At 50.4% G+C, this 26,339-nt stretch overlaps 1 long non-coding RNA gene across 1 annotated transcript; it reads left to right on the top strand.

The window, feature by feature from the left end:
• The first annotated feature begins 1,392 nt into the window (after positions 1-1,392).
• LOC144891147 (uncharacterized) lies at positions 1,393-17,255 on the top strand. Its single transcript, XR_013622740.1, has 3 exons — positions 1,393-2,335; positions 3,181-3,216; positions 16,441-17,255. It is a non-coding gene; the product is annotated as an uncharacterized LOC144891147 (long non-coding RNA).
• The last annotated feature ends 9,084 nt before the right edge of the window (positions 17,256-26,339 follow it).

The following is a 26,339-nucleotide window of genomic DNA, read 5'->3' on the forward strand; positions in this document are numbered from 1 at the left end:
GGAGCAATTGGTGATCATAGGTCACATCTTAGTGTGTACGTGGAGCAATTGGTGGTCACAGGTCACATCTTTATGTGCACCCGGAGCAATTGGTGGTCACAGGTCACATCTTAGTGTGCACGCGGAGCAATTGGTGGTCATAGGTCACATCTTAGTGTGCATGCGGGGCAATTGGTGGTCACAGGTCACATCTTAGTGTGCACGCGGAGCAAATGGTGGACACCTCGTTGTGTACTCGCGGAGTAACTGGTGGTCACCTGGCCATGTGTATGCAGAGCAACTGGTGGTCACATCGTCGTGTGCACGCGGAGCAACTGGTGGTCACCTCGTCGTAGGCAAGACCGACGGGCCGGTCTATAGCGATGATGATTGGTCGTTTGAAAGAGAAAGAGGTGGAAGAGAGAGCACGAAGTTCATCGATTAAAAAAAAAGGGTCAACATGAATATTCACTGTAACGGATAGAGTTAAGACCTTTTCCCGCCGTTTTCCCACCAAGTGTCGCACCTCCGTGTTTCATAAATAAATTGCTGTAACTTTCGATCGTTAGACTCTTATTTACGAATAAGCTGAATGTAGGCTATAGATAGTATTGTTGCATCGAGAGTGTGAAATGGCATAAATCAAGTCGCACATACATAGATCTATGTAACCGATAAAAACACAAACAATTGAATTCTGACCGATCGTGAGCCACGACCGCCTTTGCTGTTATAACAGTTTCCACTCTGCTGGGAAGGCTTTCCACTAGATGTTGGAACATTGCTGCGGGGATTTGCTTCCCATTCGGCCACAAGAGCATTAGTGAGGTCGGGCACAGATGTTGGGCGATTAGGCCTGGCTCGCTGTCGGCATTCCAATTCATCCCAAAGGTGTTCGATATGGTTGAGGTCAGGGCTCTGTGCTCTGAGCAGGCCAGTCAAGTTCTTCCATACCAATCTCGACAAACCATTTCTGTCTGGACCTCGCTTTGTGCACGGGGCCATTGTCATGCTGAAACAGAAAAGGGCCTTCACCAAACTGTTACCACAAAGTTGGAAGCACAAAATCATCTAGAATGTCATTGTATGCTGTAGCGTTAAACAGGCTTCGCAAACAACCTTGTTGTGATGTCATCAAGACATCAACACGTAACTCTTGTGACGTCAGTTGCCCAGCGTACAAGTACGATGTCACCATACGTGATTGAGATGAAACCTTTGGTGCTGGTAAATTAAACTAAGGTCGCTTCCTTCGCCCAACTCCGTCCCATTTACAAAGTAAAAACAGCAATTGGTGATGTAAACGATGGCTGAGGTCAAAGGGAGAGGGAGATGTAAAATGGGAGGGGTGATGTGAAAGGGGAGGGGTGATGTGAAAGTAGGAGGTGTCATGTGTCAGAAGACATGGTTTAAAAGGGGGAGGAGCGTTATGTAAAATAAGAAGGATTGATGTGAAAAGGGAGGCGATGGGGTTATAAAGGGGAGGAGTGATGTAAAAGGGGAAGGGGTTATTGTGGAAGAGGTTATTGAAAATTAATGGATGTGTGTCGGTGAGATGGACATTGACACCACGTTTTTTGAAACCTTTCAGGCGAAAACTTAATCACCAACAACAAATTGACAAAAGGGGAAGATTGGGGATGCACGACGGGGTAGAAATGATAAACGAGGAGGAGTGGTACGAGTCGGACCATGTCGGAGTGCGTTTATTTGTGATATCTACAGGTGGTTTTCAAGTTCTATTGAAGGTGTATAGTTTCTATAGTCAACACGTTACAGGTGTGCGTGAGGTTACCAAAATGCAGTGCCTATTTCAATTGTTTGTTTGTTTTCTTTCTCGCTGGTTTCGTTGTTGATTTTCAAATGACGATTTTTCCCGCCAAATAACATCGACCCCCCCCCCCCCCCAAACCCATTATTTAATTATCCAGGTTAAAAAAAAAAAAACGAACACTTTTCGGCTGCGTGCGTCACACACACACACCTGTAAGGAAGAGCAAGCGAGCTTCAGGTATACGTATATATGGCAATTATATGATTGCAGCAATATGTGTGTATATGTCCTTTATTTGAAAGCAAGCGGATTTTTGTTAATAAATAAAGTTGCCATGAGGAAGCTTGGACTTTGGAGTGATGACGTCACGTTTATATCCCAGAGCCAGTAACATGTTGCAAGACCCTGTACAAGATGGACGAGAAGACCCTATATGGCGATACCCCTTACAATACAATGTTTTCGGAGGTGGATCGATCGGTCTGCGACACATCCAGCACTAAGAAGGAGCCATTCGTGCAACGTATGAACAGCATTGAGTGAATCCAACGACTTCAGCACTTGCGACGATTCCCTCTGGAGGTAACTAGCGATATCGAAGAGATTGTGGCAAAATATCCTCACTTATTGGCATCATCATCGCTCTGCTGTGAAAACGACGGAGCTCATGCAGACATTCGGGATTTCCAATATATCAGGGGCATAGCGACTTCTGGCCTCTTAGAGCTGGCTCGTCCGGGTTCGATTCCCGATCGGACGACCTATATATAAATACTCTGATTGGTCATTCACAGGCAAGGTGGGTGGGTGATATATCAACGTTTGTGCCGTCCTTCAGATGGACATCAACCTGGGTTTACCGTCTAATTAGCATTAGTTGGTTGACGATAAAGACCCCCAAGCCCCACCACCGTGTCTTTCGCGAAGGATAGACCAGTTGATGCGGACACCCTGAACAGATTCAAAATTTATGTTCAAAATATCTTCGATCGAACGACAGCCCTGGCCAACTAGTTCGTGAAAGTCTGTGGTCAAAAACTTTCTCCAGCCAACCCCATAAAGAAGTTGGGAATAATTAGAGACGTTAAAGTAGTCGAGAGATAGAGTGAAACATAATACATTTTGATGTGTCTTGGACTACAGTGTCGTGTTCAGAGAACAGGTACAAGGAAACACATACCGTGTACCACGTGACACAGCACGAAACTTCCACCTGCTCGATACCGTTTTGGGTTGATGGTATTCAATTGGCGGAAACACCATTCTTAATTATTGGTGTCACCATTATCTGTCTGTGAATGAAACGCATCTCACAGTGACGTGTCAATAAGCGTGACTACACAAATGGATGCTTTACATGAGATTTATTCACATACAAGGCACGCACAGTTTACCTTGCCATCACTCACGTCATTGTCCTCATACAGGATATCACATATCATCAAGTACAGTCACGTGAAAAAGTAAGTACACCCCATGTAAAGTTTTGACTTTTTCAACATATTGTTACAGACGCGGCTTTTAGATGTTATATGGACCGAGCGGTGGTGTATTTAACCGCGTCCGAACAGTTACTCCCCGATTAAAACCCGATTTCACCCGACGTTGACCAGATCGCCCCACGGATATTCAATCGGGAAATCTCTAAAGCGATCGCAAGAGAATGAAAAAGAAGAAGAAGAATACGGAGGAAGAACAGATTTATTATACACACACAAGCAATATTTTAGAGCGACCAATATTATTTACAGCAATAGATGGAAAAGAGCAGTCACACAGTGCATTGTTAACTTATTCTATTTCATTTACTTAATCCCCAAGACAAACGAGTAGGACAGGACGTTCACACTCACACGGTGGATATTGCAGGAAGGAATAGCTGAGGTGGACGCGTGGAGGAAGGCAAGGTCGGAGGCCGCAGCACCCCTCGCGGTTTTGGCGGGAAAACCTCCGTCGCGTATCCGCGGCCGTCACGCGCTGGCTCGGCACACCTGCTCCTCTTCCTGGGGTGGAGCCGTCTCCCTCCGTTCAGCGCGTCTCTCCAACGACAGGGGGGTATTGCAGGCAGGCAGGTAGGTAGGTAGGTAGGTAGGGCTTGCGGTGGATTGCGCTCCTCTTCCAGGTCATCCCCCAGCGTATCTCTCAAGGCCTCTCTCCAGTCATCTCTCATCTGGACTCATAAAGCAGTCCCCTGCAGTCGCTTTTATCACCTCCGGCGGAATTAAGCCGCCGGCTCCGAGGGCACGCCTACCGGGTCACTCACCGCGGTGTTGATTGGCTGTTAGGGCCGGTTCACTCCTGCCCTCTTCTGACGAGGTGGAGCCACGCCTTTCTTCTCCAACCTTACCTCGTGGCCAATGGTGGTTTGAAGAAAACCAGCCAAAATGCGGAAGGCAATTGGAAGGGAGGTTTTGGGGAAATTGGAAGGGCCTACGCTTATTTTGTTTGATACAATGCAAAGTCAATCTAGTGGAAAACACATACTTAGCCTACATGGAATAAGGAAATACACTATTTAAAAGATATATCGTGACCTGCGTGTATGTTCTATGAAATTAATTAGGAGGACGGCTGCGACCATTATTTACATTACCAGGATGTTACCATACCAAAACCATACTCTTCACATCCGTTACCCTTCCTCCAAAATTGTTACACTCCTCAAAACCCGTTACACTTCTCAAAACCCGTTACACTTCTCAAAACCCGTTACACTTCTCAAAATCGTTACACTGCACCCTCCTTTCTTCAGGCACGTCCTCGGGCCTACTAGACTTAACTGAGTGTGACATGTAGGTGTAATTCCCTCTACAATTAACCTGACCCTGAGTGTGACAATTTTAAAACACAAATAAGTATGTCCCCCTATTGCATTGCATCCTGTCTAACAGACTCAAGCCCACAGCTAACCGAATTACGGGATTATTCTCAAACTATACATTTACGGTGGGGAGCATTATTTACAATGACGTGATTTCTTATTTACAACGCAACCCAGGACCTGTGTTTTTCTCTTTTTTTTTTTTTTCTTTTTAGGGAACAAGAAAAAGAAATTCCTGTTGGGAGGGAGGAGACAGCACGCATTGCATCGATGCACCAGTACCAATACCACCAAAGCACCCAAAAGCACCCAAACACCACAAAGCACCCAAAAACACCATCCGGTGCGGTTACCATGGTTCATAATAAACACAACAAAACAACTGGTGGTGGTCTTCTCTTTCTCTGCTGGGCCGATGTTCTTCCCGACGTCTTCAGGCTTCATGCGGCCTATTTGGACATAATAAAAAGCACAACTTGTGTCCATTTTTATTTAGGGCCTCAGGGGCCAACTAAGGGTGGTCCACCTCCTTGGCATAGGTGCCACCTTACCGAGGTCCGCAAGCAAGATTCCCTGGCCACTATGGCCGGTTTCCAACAGAGGTGCCCTGCCCCAGAACCTGGGGTCCATCAAGTGGTACTTGGCCGCAGAACAGCGGTCCATAAAGTGGTACATCAACGCAATGCATGCTGGTTCTGGGAATCTCGGGCGCACAATGGCCACCTCACGCACGCTCCCATCGGCACCCAATGGCGCACAGGTCATGTGGGAGACAAAAGAAAGACAATTGAGCGAGGGGTAAGGTCACAAGGGTACACGTCAATAAGGCAATGCAAGGTGAAATGCGTACGGAGGCCGAAGTGAGAAAGCTCGTCCCTACCGTACGTCACCCCCCTGTCACCTACCCTACCCTTGTTCCCACCCCATATGTACAAAAATCTACACATTTACAAATTCGTCACTACTGTCACGTCTTCCCCATATTTCCCTTATACCAAATTCGTCTCCACAATCCCGTTACTTCAAAATTTGCCATCACCAATTCATCATCAATCCTCATAAGGAGGGAGAGATGGAATTACGCACAATGTCACACCCACGTCATGATGCGTCTCACAATCCAAACATTTGCATCATAAAAAATAATCAAAACATGGCATGGTGTGGAGTACCTGTCACCTCAGGTGAGTGGATGCAGATGGTGTGAGGAGATCCTTCATCCTAACTATCCTCTAAATGACTTTAACACACTTTACACTACCCGGGGTCTTTCTCCGGCCAAACCATTGGCCCTCTTACACTATGGGTTCTAAAAACCAATTCCCATTGGCCAAACTGTGGTGCTTTTCAATTTGGGGTCTCACTCCCCCGATTCATCTCCCGGTGCCCTCGCACAATTTCTGGGCTGCGACGTGTACCTCTCCCAACAGGTCTACCCACCTGCACACCTCCACCACTGTAGTTGCCACCCGAGCTTACCTAGCTCCTCACCCTAACCTAACTACCTGGGGACAGCCCCTCTCCTGGCTCTGTCACCCCACTGGTGCCCTCTGGCACTGGGCTACCCGGGTCCGTCCTCCGGATCCTCGGGCCCCATCCACAACAACTACTACCGGCTCCCAGAGCCCACCTGCGGCCTCACCTGGCCGACATCCTCACAGTGGTGGAGTGCCCAAACCAACTACACACACTAACAGGCTACACGCCCAGCCATTTCCACAACACTAATGCACCCATCCAAAGACCATTCTTCCACTCGCACCACAGATGCCAATATCCAACCACAATTTACCTATACCCTCTACCTAACACTTACACTACCCGCCCCGGGTATCCGTGATGGGGGTCCACTCTTCCCCCATTCACACCTTCGCACCATCCACTCCACTCCACAATTTCCACCATACTCACTCCACGACCATCCATTCCAATACTCCAGATATTCCACACTACCATTTATTCCACACAGCCACATACACCTGTTCTTCATTCACCTGTCGTTGCACACCTGTGCAATCATACCTGGTGCCACCTGCACCCTCCTTTCTTCCTGGACCATTTGGTCAACACAACACGCAATCACCACTACTCCCTCATACACTGCTCCACACACCTGTTCAGTTGCACACCTGTGCAATCACACCTGTTCCATTCTCACCTGTTCAATCCTCACACGCACGGCATCATCTCCGCTAACTTCTCCCCTCTGAAACTTGCGCTTCCCAGTCGTCCCTTTAAACTATTGCGCTCCCACGTCATTATAATCCACACTAATCTACCTGCGTCCCCACTACAGGTATCAGTCACTAACTAAACTTAACGTTACCTAATGTCAATCTCTTCTAGATCCCTATCATTATCCAAGCCCTCCCTGGCTCGGTTGTCATAGCCACCCCATAAACTATTGCGCATTTGCCCCCACTGGTGAGGGATGACAGAGTTGCCATCCCCCCCACAGCGGGGCATCTCCTACTACCATCCCCCCAGTCCTCTGACGCTACGAGCCCCCGTCGCAAGAGGTACTGGGTCCTGCCTCGGCATCTAGAGCCGAGGCGATCCATGAGGGCGCCTGCTCGCCGGCATAAGGTCTTATCCGGTCGGCATGGACGATCCGAGGGGGGGTCCGTGGCCCCATTTTGATCTTAATGACCACGTCACAGATTTGCGACAGGACGACTCCTGGGCCTTGCCAGGGGGAGGTGAGTTTTGGGCACCTTCCCTTCCGCCTCCGGGGATTAAAGAACCAAATCTTCATCCCCGGAGCGTATTGACTCCCCTGGCTCCGGTCGTCGTACCTGCGCTTCATCTTGGCCCCCGCCAGATGGAGCTGGCGGCGGGCGAAGGCATGGACCCGCTCCATGCCTTCCTCCAGGTGACGTGCGTACCCCTCCCTCGGCGGTGTATCCGTGGTGTCTGGCACGGGACCGCATAGCAAGTCGGCGGGAGCCCGTAACTCCCGCCCATACATAAGCAACGCTGGACTGCATGCGGTGGCCCCGTGCTGGCTAGTTCGGTAGGCCATCAACAGGTACGGGAGATGTTCGTCCCAGTCATCCTGACGGGTGGTGGTGAACAATGCCAGTTGTTGGATCAATGTTCGATTGAACCTTTCCACCATCCCGTCAGATTGTGGCCGCAAGGGCGTGGTCCTGGTTTTCCGAATTGACAGGAGTCTGCACACATCTTTTAGCAATTGGCTTTCAAAATTTCGACCCTGATCGGTGTGCAGCTCCTGTGGAATCCCGTGCCGACATACAAATCCTTCTACGAAGGCCTGTGCTACCACCCCTGCTTCTTGGTTGGGGAGGGCATAGGCCTCCGGCCACTTGGTGAAATAGTCCATTACAACGAGGATATACTTATTACCTTGGCGGGTGCGGGGCAGCGGTCCTAGAATATCCATAGCCACCCGCTCAAGGGGGGCCCCCACCTGATGTAATTGAAGGGGGGCCCTCATCCTCCGTGCTGGTCCCTTTTTGGCAGAACAGGCGTCGCATCTCCGACACCAGTCCTGTATGTCACGCCCCATATTCACCCAATAGAACCTCCGGCGGACCCGAGATATTGTCTTTGTCCTGCCCAAATGGCCGCCGGAGCGGGTACCATGCACCTGTTGCAATATGACGTTCTTGAATTTGTCAGGGACTATCACCAGCCAGGAAGTTCTATCAGAGGGAACCTCCACCCACTTGCGATATAAGATGTTGCCTTTCAACTCCAGGGTCTGCCACTGAGCCCAATATGCCTTTGTTTGCGCCCCGAGGGGGGTGACCTCTTCCCCCTTTGGCCTTTGCCCCAATTTGACCCATTGGAACACCGGCCCCAGAACAGGATCCTCCTGCTGGGCCGTGCTCCAAGCCAACTCTCCAAATTCCTCGTCCGCGGTTAGTGGCAAAATTGGCCCTCTCACCCGGGTTGCCCGGACGACGAGAATCGGGGCGGAATCGCCCAATTGTTCCCTCTCCTCGTGTCTCGCACAAAATTTACAGTTTTCCCCCAGACAAGGACGCCGAGAGAGTGCGTCCGCATTACCATGGGCCTTCCCGGCCCTATGGGCCACATCAAAATCGTACTGCTGCAACTTTTCCAACCACCTTGCAATTTGGCCCTCCGGTTCCTTGAACCGAAGGAGCCATTGCAAGGAGGAATGGTCAGTTCTAACCAAAAATTTCCGCCCGTACAGGTACGGGTGGAAATGGTTCATGGCAGCCAGCATGGCCAATAACTCTTTGCGAGTGACGCAATAATTTCGCTCGGGCCTACTTAAGGCCCGACTATAGTAACCAATCACTCTCTCCACGCCCTCCTGTGTCTGGGACAAAACTGCGCCCAATCCTTCCTGGCTCGCATCCGTGTCCAGGGTAAATGCCCCGTTACTAGTGGGGTAAGCTAGAAGGGGTGCGGATGTTAGACACCCCTTCAATTTCTGGAAGGCCTCGTGGCACTCCGGTGTCCAATTAAATCGCGTCCCCTTCTCCGTAAGCCGGTGGAGGGGACGGGCCAACTCCGCAAATTTCGCCACAAAGCGCCGGTAGTAGGAGCAGAGTCCCAAAAATCCCCGCACCTCTTTGATGGTACATGGTGCGGGCCACTCCTCTACCGCTTTAATTTTGTCTGGGTCCGTTTTTACCCCCTCGCGGCCGATCACGTGACCTAGATAGGCCACCTCTCTTGCAAACAAAGTGCACTTACTCGGGTTCAGCTTCAACCCTGCCTGTCTGAGGCACCCGAACACCTGGTCCAAATTCGCTACTGCCTGGGGGAACGTTTGGGCATGTACCAGGACGTCATCCAGGTACACCAGGCATGATTGCCATGGCATGCCGCCTAGTACATGCTCCATCAATCTTTCAAAGGTGGCGGGGGCGTTACACAAACCAAACGGCATCACAGTAAACTGGTACAGTCCCTTACCTGTGGAAAATGCCGTTTTCTCCTTCCCTGCCCTATCCATCTCCACCTGCCAATACCCACTCTTGAGGTCCAAAGTTGTGAACCAATTTGAGCCCGCAACGGCATCGAGGGTGTCATCAATCCTTGGCAGGGGATATGAGTCCTTGAGTGTCACGTTGTTTAGCTGGCGATAGTCCACGCAGAACCGCGTGGTCCCATCCTTCTTTTTGACCAGCACAACAGGTGACATCCAAGGACTTCCCGAGGGCTCGATCACGCCTGCGTCGAGCATTTTTTCAACCTGCTCGTCAGCTTCCGCCCTCTTGCTCCAAGGGAGCCGTCGGGCGGCCTGACGAATAGGCCGGGCCTCACCGGTGTGGATCTGATGTTTCACCAGGCCCGTACGTCCAATATCCTCGGTGGACAGGGAGAAGAGGTCCAAATGGGACCCAACCAGTTTGTGTAAGGCCTCCCTCTGGGTACCTCCCAACTCTATGCTACTACGATTTACCATCTCGCAAATGGAATCGGGCCAATTCCTAGAACTTATTGAAGGCTCCCCCTGGGGCCGGCTCGGCTGGACGTTCTCGCCCCTCACTGACGCGACTTCTCTAACTGGGGTGCAGCCAGCTACCTTCGTGCCCCTCACTATAGTGCGTGGTTCTGTGCTAATATTAATTACTCGGACGGCCACCACCGGCCCGTCCGTTTTTACAAGGGTACGGCCCACGATTAAACCAGGTACGGATAGCGCTGCCACCGGTTCGACCAGGCCGCAGGATTCCTGCCATGTCGGGCGAGCTGACCATCGGGCCGGCACTACGGCCTCGGCCCCCGGAGGGATGGTCACGGCCTCAGGAGCCTCCAGCTCCACCCTCTCGGCCGTGCTCACCCCCTCCAATGGTAGCTCTTCCACTCCCCATCGCAGGATCCCCCGACTCAAGTCGATTTTACAACCGCTGGCAGTCAACAAATCCAACCCTATTAAGCATGGGTCGCACACCTCCGCCACCCAAACCTCTATCTCTTGCTTTACCGATCCCAACTTGAGGGTCACAAAACCACGCCCTATGATCGGAGCCGTTGCCCCGGTAGCCAACTGCAAACTATGATTTTCCAGACGCTGGATTTTACCCCAGCCGTCTGCACTCGAATTAAGGACCACGGGGCTGATGATCGTGGCGCTGGCTCCCGTGTCCACCACGGCGTCTACCCCCACGCCGGCAATTTTGCACCGAATTGTCAAACTACCCGTCCCAATTTGGCCACAATGAATGACCTGTCGCGTCAACGAGGGCTTCTCTCCATCCCCTACTGCCGAACACCGCCCTGCATGCCCGGCACGTTCTAGTTTCCCGGGCCCTGGCGGGGGGGTGTCTGTGGTCGGCTAGGCCGATCGATACTGGGCGGAGTTGAGGGCATCGGTTGGCGGGAAACGTCCCGGCGCGGAGCTCGACACTCCCACGCACGGTGACCCATCCGAGCACAGTTATAGCACCTCACCTGGTAAGGTGCTTGCCTCCGGTATTCCAAATTCCCCCCCCTGTATGTCCGAATTGGGGTACTCTGTCGGGGACTACCGGGTGCCACCGCTGGGGCCGCCTGCCATGGTCCAGGTCCCGCCAGGCGCCGATCCACTAACCTCTGGACCATGCTTTCCAGATCAGGGCCCCCGTCGGGGGCGGGCCCCCTTGGGGGGCCGCCCCCCATCACGGGCCCCATCTGACGCACCGCCACTGCATGGCGCTCGCCTCCCCGGGCCAGGGGCCTCGCTGCTTCCCAACGGGCTGCAGCGTCGGCCGCCTGACTCATGGTCTGCGGGCGCCACATGGCGAGCTGTTGTCGGAGCTCCAGATCCGGAAGGGCCTGAATAAAATGATCCAGCGCCAGGCTTTCCTGGGAACTCGCTGCCATGTCTGCGTGTGCAATCCCTACTGCGCGGCGAATATCGTGAGCAAGTTCCCCGATGGTCTCCTGGGGCTTGCGTTTACGCTGCGCAAGTTGAGCTTTAACAAGCTCGCTTTGCTGCTCGATACCGAAACGGTTAATTAAAGCCGCACGGAGAGCTGGCAGGGTGAGAGCACCCGGTGGTAAAGCTGTCAGCACCTCCGCCGCCGCACCGCGCAGTGCCCCCACCAGGTGTACTCCACCTTCGTCCGGATTCCAACCGTTGCCTTTACACACATACTCAAACTGCGCCAGGTACGCCCTCAAATCACTCTTGCCGTCATACGGCGCGAGTGGGACCTTGTGGGCGCCCGAAGGTCGGACCCCGCGCGTCACTCCTTGCGGGATCAACGCGGGACCAAACCGCTCGGGCTCCCACAGTACGCTATTCCCGGGGGGCTCCCGCGCATCCCCCGCCCCTCCAAACACTACCCCTCCCGGTGTCGATGCCTGGGTCGCCCCTCCGCAACCCGCTACCCATGCCATACCCCCACAGCCTTGCTCACCAGCACCCCCCTCACTTCCCATAGCCAAACCTCCTTGCACACCTCTTCTGTCCATACACTCCGGACCAGTCATACATCTTACCATTGGTCCCTCACGAACACCCGGGTCTACACCACCCCCCAAGCCGACTGAATCTCCCCTCACATCATGTACATTGCCACTCACCTCCGTACCTCGTCGCACCTCCTCTGCCACCTGCAAACTTTTTATTTGGTTAGTGAGCACCGCATCATGATTTGAACACAGACCTTGTACATATTCCATGACTTCCTCCTTTATCTCCCTCTTAGCTTCCCTCCGTCTCTTCTTAATTTCACTCACCCCTTCTTCCACCTCCTCTAATTTTTCCTTTACCTCTTTCAGCTCCCGGTGCGCCCCCTCGATTTCTTCCTCCATTGCTACTTTAACCGTTTCTATGTGCGTCCTTACCTCCCGGTCCTTCGTCTCCATTACTTCTGTCACCTCTTCCAACCTCTTCGTCAATCCCTCATGTACCATTTGACATTCCTTTTGTGTCGCTATTAATTCATTTTTAATGTCCTTTTGTGTTGCTTTTAAACCCCCGATGATTGCAGTGTTCTTTTCCACTTGGTCCGCTAGTTCTTTTTGTCCCACCGTCAGCTGTTCTACTCCTTTCGTCAGGTCTTCTATTCCCCCCTGTAACTTTACCGTATTATTTCTCACCTCTTTCTCGATACGCTTTTCGCCTCGCTTTACCTCCTCGCGTAGCCCCGAGACCTCCTCACTCACCCCTCGTCGTATTTCCTCCATCTGGTTCCCCATCTGTTCGATTTCCCGGGCGGATTGTTCCCCTATTTCCCGCAATTTGTCCTCCATTCTATTTTCTAACCCCATTAATCCATTTTTCACCCCCTCTAACTGATTCTCCTGGGCAGCCATTCTGTTTTCCACCCCCGTTAACCCATTCTTTACCTCTTTTATCCCGTTGTCTAACCCCTCAAAATTATTGTCTAACTTCCCAAATTTCTTGTCTAACTCCTCAAAATTATTGTCTAACTTCCCAAATTTCTTGTCTAATCCCTCAAAATTATTGTCTAACTTCCCAAATTTCTTGTCTAATCCCTCAAAATTATTGTCTAACTTCCCACCGGTACCCCTCGCTTCGTCCCTCATTACCCCCATTTGCCCCATAATTCTGCTTTCCATTTGTTCCATACTGTCGTTTTTTTTCTGCATTTCCACCATGAATTGGGTCATGAAGGCTTGCATTTGGGTCGCGCTCATTGGTTCCGCGACCGTGGCCTCCTCAACCACGTGCGCGAGGGCGCCATTTTGTGCGTCTGAAACCTCCGCAACCACATTGCCATTTTTCTCCTCCTCCCTTTCCTCCACATACATTTCCCCGAGGTCCTGGGTCGATTCCACCCTGTCTATCTCTCCCACCGACATCCGATCGCCTTGATTGTCCATGGCGCGATCTCAAAATTCGGGTTTTGCTTTATAAAACAAAATAAATTTCGGCAGCTCGTAATTTTGACCAAAAATTTTTTTTTCTAGATGTTTTTAAAAATTTGGTTCGGGACCCGAATTCCACTCCCAGACACCAATTGTTACTCTAATAGTACAATTGGTGCTCCAAAATTTGGGCCTAACAAATTTAGTCCCAGGTCCGAATCCCAACTCCTGACAACCAATTGTTACAGACGCGGCTTTTAGATGTTATATGGACCGAGCGGTGGTGTATTTAACCGCGTCCGAACAGTTACTCCCCGATTAAAACCCGATTTCACCCGACGTTGACCAGATCGCCCCACGGATATTCAATCGGGAAATCTCTAAAGCGATCGCAAGAGAATGAAAAAGAAGAAGAAGAATACGGAGGAAGAACAGATTTATTATACACACACAAGCAATATTTTAGAGCGACCAATATTATTTACAGCAATAGATGGAAAAGAGCAGTCACACAGTGCATTGTTAACTTATTCTATTTCATTTACTTAATCCCCAAGACAAACGAGTAGGACAGGACGTTCACACTCACACGGTGGATATTGCAGGAAGGAATAGCTGAGGTGGACGCGTGGAGGAAGGCAAGGTCGGAGGCCGCAGCACCCCTCGCGGTTTTGGCGGGAAAACCTCCGTCGCGTATCCGCGGCCGTCACGCGCTGGCTCGGCACACCTGCTCCTCTTCCTGGGGTGGAGCCGTCTCCCTCCGTTCAGCGCGTCTCTCCAACGACAGGGGGGTATTGCAGGCAGGCAGGTAGGTAGGTAGGTAGGTAGGGCTTGCGGTGGATTGCGCTCCTCTTCCAGGTCATCCCCCAGCGTATCTCTCAAGGCCTCTCTCCAGTCATCTCTCATCTGGACTCATAAAGCAGTCCCCTGCAGTCGCTTTTATCACCTCCGGCGGAATTAAGCCGCCGGCTCCGAGGGCACGCCTACCGGGTCACTCACCGCGGTGTTGATTGGCTGTTAGGGCCGGTTCACTCCTGCCCTCTTCTGACGAGGTGGAGACACGCCTTTCTTCTCCAACCTTACCTCGTGGCCAATGGTGGTTTGAAGAAAACCAGCCAAAATGCGGAAGGCAATTGGAAGGGAGGTTTTGGGGAAATTGGAAGGGCCTACGCTTATTTTGTTTGATACAATGCAAAGTCAATCTAGTGGAAAACACATACTTAGCCTACATGGAATAAGGAAATACACTATTTAAAAGATATATCGTGACCTGCGTGTATGTTCTATGAAATTAATTAGGAGGACGGCTGCGACCATTATTTACATTACCAGGATGTTACCATACCAAAACCATACTCTTCACATCCGTTACCCTTCCTCCAAAATTGTTACACTCCTCAAAACCCGTTACACTTCTCAAAACCCGTTACACTTCTCAAAACCCGTTACACTTCTCAAAATCGTTACAATATTTCAACATACAGATATTTGATCTTCATTTCAACAATATTGATAGATAAAGGTGATATAATATAAAAAATATCATGAAACATTTACATTTTGTAGTCCATTGTATAATTTAAATAAACATAAATGCAAATTTCGTATGTGGAAAAAGTAAGTACACTGTTGGCTCTAATAGGTGGTATTGCCCCCTTTGGCAGAAACAACCTCAAGTAGGCATTTCTTATAACTGTCTACCAGTCTCTGACATCAACTGGGAGAAATTTTTGCCCACTCCTCCATGCAGAATTCTTTCAGCTGTGCGATGTTTGAGGGGTTTATTGCATACACAGCTCGTTTCAAATCCCCCCACAACATCTCGATGGGATTTAGCTCCGGGCTTTGACTTGGCCATTCCAGAACCCTCCATTTCATTCTTTTCAGCCATTCCTTGGTGGATTTACTGGTATGTTTAGGGTCATTGTCATGTTGCAAGGTCCACCTTCGGTTGAGCTTCAACTTTCAGACAGATGGCCTCACATTATCCTCAAGCACCCTCTGGTGCAATGAAGAATCATAGTGGATTCTTTGATGGTGAGCTGCCCAGGCCCTGATGCAGCAAAGCTGCCCCAAACCTTAATATTTCCACCACCATGCTTTACAGTTGGTATCAGGTTCTTGTGGTCAAATGCTGTCTTTGGTTTTCGCCAAACATGTCTTCTGGTACTGTGGCCAAACAGCTCTACCTTTGACTCATCTGTCCAGAGCACATTGTTCCAGAAGTGCTGGTCTATGCCTAGGTGTTCATTGGGAAACTTTAGTCTTGCCCTGATGTTCTTTCTGGACAGCAAAGGTTTCCTCCTGGCACACCTCCCATGTAGATCAAATTTGTGCAGCCCCTTTCTAATGGTAGACTCGTGCACTTTGACATCAATAGTGGCAAGAGCAACCTGTAGGTCCCATGATGACATTCTGGGGTTCTTCGAGACTTCTTTCAGCATCTTGCAGTCTGCTCTTGGGCTGCACTTGCTGGGGTGGCCTGGCCTGAACAAGTTGGCAGTTGTATGGAATCTTCTCCACTTGTAGATGATCTTCCGGACAGTCGAATGATTGATTTCAAATTGTTTGGAAATCTTTTTAAATCCCTCCCCAGACTCGTAGGCATCTATAACCTTCTTTCTGAAGGCCTCAGAGAGCTCTTTTGATCTCGGCGTGGTGACGCTGCACACTTCAACATCATTGAGCAAACCAAAGTAAATGTCTGAGGTTTAAATAAGACAGGTTCCTCCAAGATCCTCTCTAACGATGTTCTAATCATTTGCACCTGAGCTGGTGCACCTGATTCTAATTTTAGGTATTTGAAGTAGTGATAAATATAGGGGTGTACTTATTTTTTCCACATGCGACATTTGCATTTATGTTCATGTAAATTATACAATGGACTACAAAATGTAAATGTTTCATGATATTTGTTGTATTATATCACCTTTATCTATCAATATTGTTGAAATGAAGATCAAATAGTTGTATGTTGTGTTACGGATTCGTCACTTCCGTCGTTGTGGTTTTCATCTACTGTTGGCATTTTTGGTTCCATGTACTATTATTGTTATCGCTTAAGTGAAATGGAGATAACTGTTTTTAAAAGGTAAAAAATTAGTGTTTCAAAAGAAACCGGAAACCGGATCGGGAGGAACCGGAAGAAGAAGAAGAGCAAGAAAAAGTGGAGCAAGTGAGGTCGGGAAGAAAGGCCGAGCTGCTTTGAGGTCTCGAGGAGACGCTGGCGAATGGGGTTTACGAGCGAAATTTGGGTTTCCTGGGAAAGGCATTCCTGCGACAGAGTTGTGATCGCTGTGACAGATAAACCTGTTTGACAGGTTTTGCGGTTGATTCCGAAGAGAATCGTTGTTGGAGTGCAGGTACGCCTCCAGTACAGGCCCGTCGGCCATTTCTCCTCGCTCCTGCCATTTCGCATCGCTCCAGCCTTTTCACCTCGCTCCAGCCATTTCACTGCACCAAGCCGTTAGCCTGGTTTTGCGTGTGTAACGTGGATTTCGATGGTTCTGTGTTTGGGAGCCGTTGAACATTCATACCCGAAGGTGTGACATCCCAGTCGCCTTTTGAGGGCACCTTTGCACCTCTTTGGCAGCGTGACTGTCAACCGAACTGGATTCTGGTCTCGATATGACATTTTTCTTGCGATCACCGGAGCGTGGATCGACTTTGGCTTGATGCCGGGACAGAGACTTTGGGAATGTTCTTTTCGCTCACTTGAAGCACAGTGAGTTAAATTGTAAAAAACTGATGGTACCATCATAGGAATGATATAATATTTGTTGTACAATTGATTAATATTGTTCTTGTGCTGTTATTGTTGTGTGACCTTAATACAAATTCTTGTTTTTTGATAACAATTGGTGTGGTTTCACCATTGGTCATTGACACACAGAGTAACACATCTTTCTGCCATGACTCCTTTCGGGGCTCGGAGGTACACCGTGACTGGGGTTTGGGGAGGAGCACGTAACAGAAATTGGGGGTTCGTCTGGGATAGAATTCCCTAACATTCCCAAAATTCCCAAATTTGGAATTTTCTAACCTTCCCAAATTTTTCAAAAATTGGAATTTTTTTGTGTGAAGGTTAACAGGTGCTAACTGTTAGTCACCATTGTGTTTGACGCAGAAAACTTTGCGGCGTTCCCTAATGAGGCACAGTTCCAGGCGTTAAAAAGATCGGAACTCATGATATTGGCCAAATATTGTAACTTGGAGGTCCGAGTTAGTATGAAGAAAGCAGAGATTCAGACATTGGTGGTAGAATCTCCAGTGGGACAAGGAACATGGGAAGAGGTAGCCTTGGATTGGTTACCTGAAGAAAAAGGAAATGTGGAGCTCCGGAAAATGGAGATGCAACTGCAGAGCCAGGAAAGGTTAAAAGAGTTGGAAAGGAAAGCAGAAAAGGAAAGAGCAGAATGGGAACTCGAGGAGAGAAGAGCCGAGGAAAGAGCAGAGGAAAGGAGAACTGAAAAGGAACTCGAGGAGAGAAGAGCAGAGGAAAGGAGAGCTGAAGAAGAAATAAGAGCAGAGGAAAGGAGAGCCGAAAGGGAGTTAAAGGAACGGGACATGGAGTATCAGAAGGAACTTAAACTCAAGGAGCTGGAATTACTGGGGGAACGGAGAGAAGTAGTATCCATGCCGGCTAGTTCGATAACCAGTCAGAACTCTTGGGATGTTGATAGGCATGTGAGGATGGTTCCACCCTTCAATGAAAAGGAGGTAGCCAAGTTTTTTTTTACACTTTGAGAAGGTGGTTCAAATGTTAAAATGGCCTGTGGGGTCCTGGACTATGTTAGTGCAAAGTGTTCTGGTGGGTAAAGCTCAAGATATTGTTACGGACACGACTTATTAAGATGTTATGCTGGGCCGAGCGGAATGGCCGCCGTGTTCGCACAAGTTACCCGATTATACTCGAACGTTGGCCGAATCGCGCTACGCTAGATCAATGAAGGAAAGGACACAACGGCTGGGTTAAATGACACGACACCAGGGGTACAGTTCTCAAGACCTCCGGAGGAGGATATAATATGGGATATGCAGAACGTTTAGATTACACGGCACAAGAGGTACAGCACAGAAAGGTGGGCACTTATACACGGTCTTATCTTATTCCCGACAGACCACAGACAAACGGGACAAGACTGACTCACACAGGGATTGATGGCAAGGAAGGGCAGAATCGATGGCTCAAGGTGCACCTTGGCTCAGGGGCAGAATCGACTCGGTCCGGTCCAAAGATGCGGGTAGGTATCGTCGCGCTGGAGGTGGCGTCCGTTCTCCTTCGTAGCTGAGGCGCATCTGACGTCACCTCCGTCTTCCTGCGCGTATCCAGCGGGGAGTGACACGCCCTCGGCTCGTTAGCTCCGCCCCAGATGGAATCGGTCCGCCGCTTCTTATTGGGTGCGGGGGGTTACCGGGCTCCGCCCTTGACGAGGAGCTGACAGTCAGCCCCTGAGTGGTAACCCCGTCGGAGCACATGGTCAATGGCGGCTAACCAAGCCGGAGTGAGGACGCGCACTCCCCCCGCCGCTGTTGTTGTTGTTGGTGTTGTTGTTTCATGAGGAAGAGATGCGGGGAGGTATTGGGACGTCCTAAACTTACTACTGGTGCCATACAATCACATTCTGGTGCAACGAAGAGTCAGAATTAATGGAAACGAGTCCTTAACTGACATAGACTAAGAATAACTAGCAAGATGTCCTATAGTTGTCTACGTGAGATGCGGTGAACCTGGGCATGACATTTAATGGGGGAAAAAGGGGTAGGTCGGGGCTACAGAGTGTTGTTTACAGACAATGGGACTAGGGAATGGGGGATTGGGGATAGTTGGGGAGTATTGGGGAAATAGGGGAATATTTACAAGCGGATATGGATGGAGGCCAAATCCCATATCCGCAACATTGCACCCTTCTCTACCTCAGGGCGTCCCGACCCGATAAATTTTTACCTACATTAGTGTGGCACTCAGATGTAGTTCCCTCTACTATTAACTCAACCCTGAGTGCGACAGTTTTACAGATGTTTACAAATGAGTAAATATGTCCCCCTGCGACGTTGCACCCTTCTCCTCACAGAAACACACCCACAGGATAACCGAATCGCGGAAAGAATCCTCAAACTAAACATACAGCCGGTTGGGAGCATTATTTACACCAGACTACACTGATATTTACACTACGATCCAGGACCTGTTTTTGGAGGAACACATGCAGATGTTATGCATAGAGAGAGCACGCATGCCAGCATCGATACACCAACCCACGAGTGCCCTGTGGCCCTACGGCCTTTAATAATGTGCAGAGCACCCCTTCCAAGCACCAAAAGCACCACCCCATCATGTACAGTCAGCACCATCCGGTGCACCAATAAAGTGTTCGGTAGTCACCGGTGGTGTCGCAGCCGGCCGATGTTCTGCCGCTGGTCTTGCCTTCGAGCCCACTTGGTGTTCTGGCTTCCTTCAAAAATAAAGAAAGGCGCCAACCGCGTCCATTTCTGTATTGTAGTGTCAGGGGGCCAACTAAAAGTGGTTCACCTGTATGGCATAGGTGCCACGTTGACCCATAGGTCCATCAACGGGTGGTGCTTGGCCGCAAAAGACTGCGGTCCATGGTGGGCGGCCACAAAAATTGCGGTCCATATGGTGTATCGATCCAGGCAGCAAGCAGCGAAAGTGCAGGCCCACAACTGCGGTGCCAGCACCTCTCTCTCCTCTCTCTCTGCCCCAAAGCCAGATCCTCGGAGGTGGGAGACAAAAGAAGAAAACAAGTGAGTAAGGTGGTAAGGGCGCAAAAGTGCATGCAATATAAGGTAATGCACACTGGGGGCACATGGGAACCAGGTGAGACAGGTACGTTCCTACCGTACACCCCCCCCCCCCCACCAGGTAACCTACATTGCCCCTCCCTTACCCCTTACTGTATCCACAAAACACAACACTACCCATAAACATCTACTTTACAAATCAACAAACGTCCCTACTGTCTTCCCCGTTCCTCCCATAAACCAAATTCGTCTTCTCTCCCTCCTAAACAATCAAATTTGCCATTTCCAACTCTCATCACAATTTGCCATCTCCAACTCAACATCAAAATTTGCCATCACCAATTCATCATCAGTCCCTCCTAAGGAGGGAGAGATGGAATCACCCCAATGTCTCATCCACGTCGTGATGCGTCTCACCAATCCACACAGCAATTCTCATTTCCTGCACACAGAACAAAGAAAACACAGGTGTGGAGTCATCATCATCACCTCAGGTAAGTGGCTGCGTATGGTGCGGCAGGTTCATCAATCCTAACTATTTCCTAAATGACTTTAACAACTTTACATTACCCGGGGTCTTTCTCCTGCCAAACCATTGGCCCTCTTACACTATGGGTTCTAAAAACCAATTCCCATTGACCAAACTGTGGTGCTTTTCAATTTGGGGTCTCACTCCCCCGATTCATCTCCCGGTGCCTCGCACAATTTCTGGGCTGCGACGTGTAGCTCTCCCAGCAGGTCTACCCACCTGCACACCTCCACCACTGCAGTTGCCTCCGAGCTTACCTGCTCCTTACCCTAACCTAACTACCTGGGGAAGGCCCTCTGGCGCTCTCCCCACTCGGTGCCCTCTCTGGCACTGGGCTACCCGGGTCCGTCCTCCGGATCCTCGGGCCCCACTGAGACTAATGGCTCCCAGAGCCCACCTGCGGCCTCACCTGGCCGACATCCTCACAGTGGTGGAGTGCCCAACCAACTACACACACTAACAGGCTACACGCCCAGCCATTTCCACAACACTAATGCACCCATCCACAATACCATTCTGCAACCGCACCACAAATGCCAATATCCAACCACAATTTACCTATACCCTCTACCTAACACTTACACTACCCGCCCCGGTACTCGTGAAAGGGGTCCACTCTTCCCCCATTCACACCTTCGCACCATGCACACCACTCCGTACCACTTACTCCAACTCTCTCCACACCACTCATTCTCTGCTCCATATATTCCACACACCTGTACTTGCACACCTGTGCTCTCACACCTGGTGCCACCTGCACCCTTCTCTCCCCAAGCGCATTCGCGCTGATCCACAACACTCACTACTCACTCACTGCTCCACACACCTGTCCAGTTCTCACACAGCATCATCTCATCTAACTACTCCCCTCTGAAACTTGCGCTTCCCAGTCGTCCCTTTAACTATTGCGCTCCCTCGTCATTATAATCCACACTAAACTACCTGCGTCCCCACTACAGGTATCAGTCACTAACTAAACTTAACGTTACCTAATGTCATCTTCTAGGTCCCTACACCCAATATAACCTAACCCACCCGAGCTAGTTTTCACTGCCATACACCCCATAAACTATAGCGCATTTGCCCCACCATGGGAAGGGTGGCAGGGATGCCACCCTTACCCACCGGGCCCATCGCTCACTACCAATTTTGCACATCAAATTTCAACAAATCAAAAATTTGCCAATCACTACTCATCATCTGCCAATCATTACTGCCAATCCTTTGCCAATCATCAAATTTTGTTTTTCTATAATTTTGGGGCCAAAACACTATCCTCATCACACAGTCTACTCACTAATGCCTCTCGGTGCGCCAATTAACTTCTAAAGCTCGGCTTCGTACAGCCAAGCCATGAATGCGGGTTGTGTGGTGCCAGCGGCTGGATACGTCCCGCATTCGGTGCAGGGAAGGAGGTTTACCCGGGCCAAGATCCCACGCACCACCTCGGCGTGGAGCCATCCAATGTCCCGATCTCGACCTGCCGGCCCGTCTCAATAAAAAGTGGTCGCCATGACAACCCTTCCTATCGGGCTGCCCGCTCCGCCTAGTGGAGCACGGACGCGGCCGTTCAAAGCGAGGCCCGGCACGCACCTAGGGCCCGCTTCGGCTAAAAGTCGACCTAACCTCTAACCCGGTTACCGTCGATGCTTCACCTGCATGCTTACATGCATACGCTACCCCTTTCTTGCTCATACAACCAGCCGTTTCCATGCTCCTCGTCGTACTTTCTCTAACACACCCAGGTACACTCCTTCCACTCCCAGCCTTGGCCACACACCTGACCACCGAACACCTGGGCACACATTCGTCGCTCGCACACCTCACCAACACACCTCTTCGCGCCCCCTCCTTGGTCACCTCCTCTGTGACAATCACAGGTGTGCCCTCACTCGCACACCCAACCACGTGCCTCACGACCAATTCCAGCGTGCATTCCCACTCACGCTCTACCATTCCAGGTGTGCATCCTTCCATTCCAGGTGTACATCCTCGCTCACCTGTCACAACCAACTCACGCTCCTTGTCACTCTCACTACTCTCACCTCCATTCTTGACAGCGCACTCACCCTTACTCTTGACAGCGCACTCTTTCCTCATGCACCCGTCCGTTACACACCTCTCTCGCGCACACTCTTGCGCCACACCCTCTGTAACACTCACCACAGGCATGCATTCTTCCTTGCCTTTGACAGCGCACTCTTTCCCCATGCACCTGTACGTCACACACCTTTCTCGCACACACTCTTGCGCACACTCTCCCGTCACACCCTCTGTAAAACTTACCACACCGCGCTTCCATGTGCTCCCCCGCACACGCGCTACGACCGACTCACTCTCGCCAGCACCCTCACTCCTTGGCACGCACTTTTTCCTCACACACCCCAGAGTCGGACTTTCTCGCACACCTCCTTTTTCGCACACCAGACCTGTCGCACACTTCACCAACGGCCTCTCACGAACACCCGGGTCCATCTCGACCCCCAAGCTTCTTAAATCACCTGGCGCATCATACGCACGACCATATTGGTCACCACTTACACCGGGTCCTCTTCCTCTTCGCTTCTCCTCCATCACCTGCGAATCCCTCATCCGGTTAATGAGCACATCATCACGATCCGAACACAGACTTCGGACCAATTCTTTTATCTCCTCTTTTATCTCTTTCTTATCCCCTCTCCGTCGCTTCTTAATTTCGCTCACCCCTTCTTCCACTTCTTCTAATTTCTGCTTCACCTCTTTTATTCCCCGGTACGTCTCCTCAAGCTCGTCCTCCAAGGCTACCTTGACCGTTTCCATGTGCGTCCTCACCTGCCGGTCCTTCGTCTCCATTACCTCTGTCACCTCGTCCAACCTCGTTGTCAGTCCCTCACGTACCATCTGACATTGCCTCTTCGTCGCTATCAAGTCGTCTTTTAGTTCTTTCTGTGTCGCTTTTAACCCTCCTAATACCGCAGTGTTCCTTTGAACCTGCTCCGTTAGTCCTTTTTGTCCCTCCGTCAGCTGTTCCACTTCCTGCGTCAGGTCCTCTATGCCCCCTTGTAACTTTACAGTCCCCTTTCTCACCTCCTTCTCCATGTGCTCCTTACAGTGCCTCACCTCCTCGCGCACTCCTCCGACCTCCTCACTCACTCCTCTTCTGATCTCTTCTCCCATCACTTGCATCTCCTGCCCAGATGCCACCCTCATCTGCTCCATTTCCTCCCTGTGAGCATCCAGTTTAGTTTCTACCCCCATTCTAACCTCCTCTATCTGCTGCCCCATTTGTTTAACTTCCCTTTCCGCTTGGTTCCTCATGTCCCTCAATTTGCCTTCCATACTGTTTTCTAACCCCTCTAACCCATTTTTCACTCCCTCTATCTGATTCTCCTGGGCAGCCATTCTGTTTTCCACCCCCGTTAACCCATTTCTCACCTCTTTTATCCCGTTGTCTAACCCCTCAAAATTATTGTCTAACTTCCCAAATTTCTTGTTTAACTCCTCAAAATTATTGTCTAACTTCCCAAATTTCTTGTCTAACCCCTCACCGGTACCCCTCGCTTCGTCCCTCATTACCCCCATTTGGTTTCCCCTTACCCCCAATTGCTCACTCTGAGCCCTCGCTTCGTCCCTCATTACCCCCATTTGGCCCTCCAATCGCTCACCCAATCGCTCACCCAATCGCTTACTATCAGCCCTCATTTGCTCACTATTCTGGGCCATAAGGGCCTTCATTTGTATTAAAAAAGGTTCAAATCTACCAGCGGCGCTACCACGGTCGCGGGCGTGGTCGCCGTGGCCATGTGCGAGGCGCCATTTTGCGCGCCCGTAACCTCGTGCGCGACGACGCTATTTTGCGACCCTGCCACCCTCACTGCTTCGCTCTCCTCATGTCCCTCATTTTGGTCCTGGATCGACCCTGCCTCACTCTCCTCTACCGGAACCCAGCCGTCTTGATTTGCCATAGCGCGACTTTCAAAATTCGGTTTTTTTTTTTTTTTTTGTAAAACACAATCAAATTTCGCCGTTATAATTTCACGCGCTCGGGTCCAATCTCACTCCTCGACACCAATTGTTACTCTAATAGTACAATTGGTGTTCCAAAATTTGGGCTAAATGAATTTAGTCCCAGGTCCGAATCCAACTCCTGACAACCAATTGTTACGGACACGACTTATTAAGATGTTATGCTGGGCCGAGCGGAATGGCCGCCGTGTTCGCACAAGTTACCCGATTATACTCGAACGGTGGCCGAATCGCGCTACGCTAGATCAATGAAGGAAAGGACACAACGGCTGGGTTAAATGACACGACACCAGGGGTACAGTTCTCAAGACCTCCGGAGGAGGATATAATATGGGATATGCAGAACGTTTAGATTACACGGCACAAGAGGTACAGCACAGAAAGGTGGGCACTTATACACGGTCTTATCTTATTCCCGACAGACCACAGACAAACGGGACAAGACTGACTCACACAGGGATTGATGGCAAGGAAGGGCAGAATCGATGGCTCAAGGTGCACCTTGGCTCAGGGGCAGAATCGACTCGGTCCGGTCCAAAGATGCGGGTAGGTATCGTCGCGCTGGAGGTGGCGTCCGTTCTCCTTCGTAGCTGAGGCGCATCTGACGTCACCTCCGTCTTCCTGCGCGTATCCAGCGGGGAGTGACACGCCCTCGGCTCGTTAGCTCCGCCCCAGATGGAATCGGTCCGCCGCTTCTTATTGGGTGCGGGGGGTTACCGGGCTCCGCCCTTGACGAGGAGCTGACAGTCAGCCCCTGAGTGGTAACCCCGTCGGAGCACATGGTCAATGGCGGCTAACCAAGCCGGAGTGAGGACGCGCACTCCCCGCGCCGCTGTTGTTGTTGTTGGTGTTGTTGTTTCATGAGGAAGAGATGCGGGGAGGTATTGGGAGGTCCTAAACTTATTACTGGTGCCATACAATCACATTCTGGTGCAACGAAGAGTCAGAATTAATGGAAACGAGTCCTTAACTGACATAGACTAAGAATAACTAGCAAGATGTCCTATAGTTGTCTACGTGAGATGCGGTGAACCTGGGCACGACATTTAATGGGGGAAAAAGGGGTAGGTCGGGGCTACAGAGTGTTGTTTACAGACAATGGGACTAGGGAATGGGGGATTGGGGATAGTTGGGGAGTATTGGGGAAATAGGGGAATATTTACAAGCGGATATGGATGGAGGCCAAATCCCATATCCGCAACAATATCTATTCAGCTTTACCGATTGACCAATGTGCAGATTATGAGATAGTGAAGAAAGCCATTCTCAAAGCCTATGAATTGGTCGCTGAAGCTTACCGACAAAAATTCAGGAATGCCAGGAAGAGGGAGAGTGAGACCCATGTGGAGTTTGCCAGAAGGAAGGAAACTATTTTTGATAGGTGGTGTGACTCGAAGGAGATTGGGAAAGACTTCAACCTTTTGCGACAATTGATCTTGGTAGAGGAATTCAAACAGTGGGTCCACATAGACATTAAAGTACATCTGGATGAAAAAAAAAAATACCGGAGTTGTATGAGGCAGCAACAGTGGCAGATGACTTTGCCTTGACACACAGGATGGGGTTCCACAAACCTAACTTCCCGCCAAGAGTTACCCAGGGGAGTTACGGAAAATCAGGTTTGGAGAACAAATTTTCATGGAGGCGGCCTAGAGAGGACTATGGGGACAAATCTGATACCACTACTTTTAGGGATCAGAAGACTG

Source organism: Myxine glutinosa, chromosome 3 (assembly GCF_964187855.1).
Source record: "Myxine glutinosa chromosome 3, kmMyxGlut1.1, whole genome shotgun sequence".
NCBI lineage: Eukaryota > Metazoa > Chordata > Myxini > Myxiniformes > Myxinidae > Myxine > Myxine glutinosa.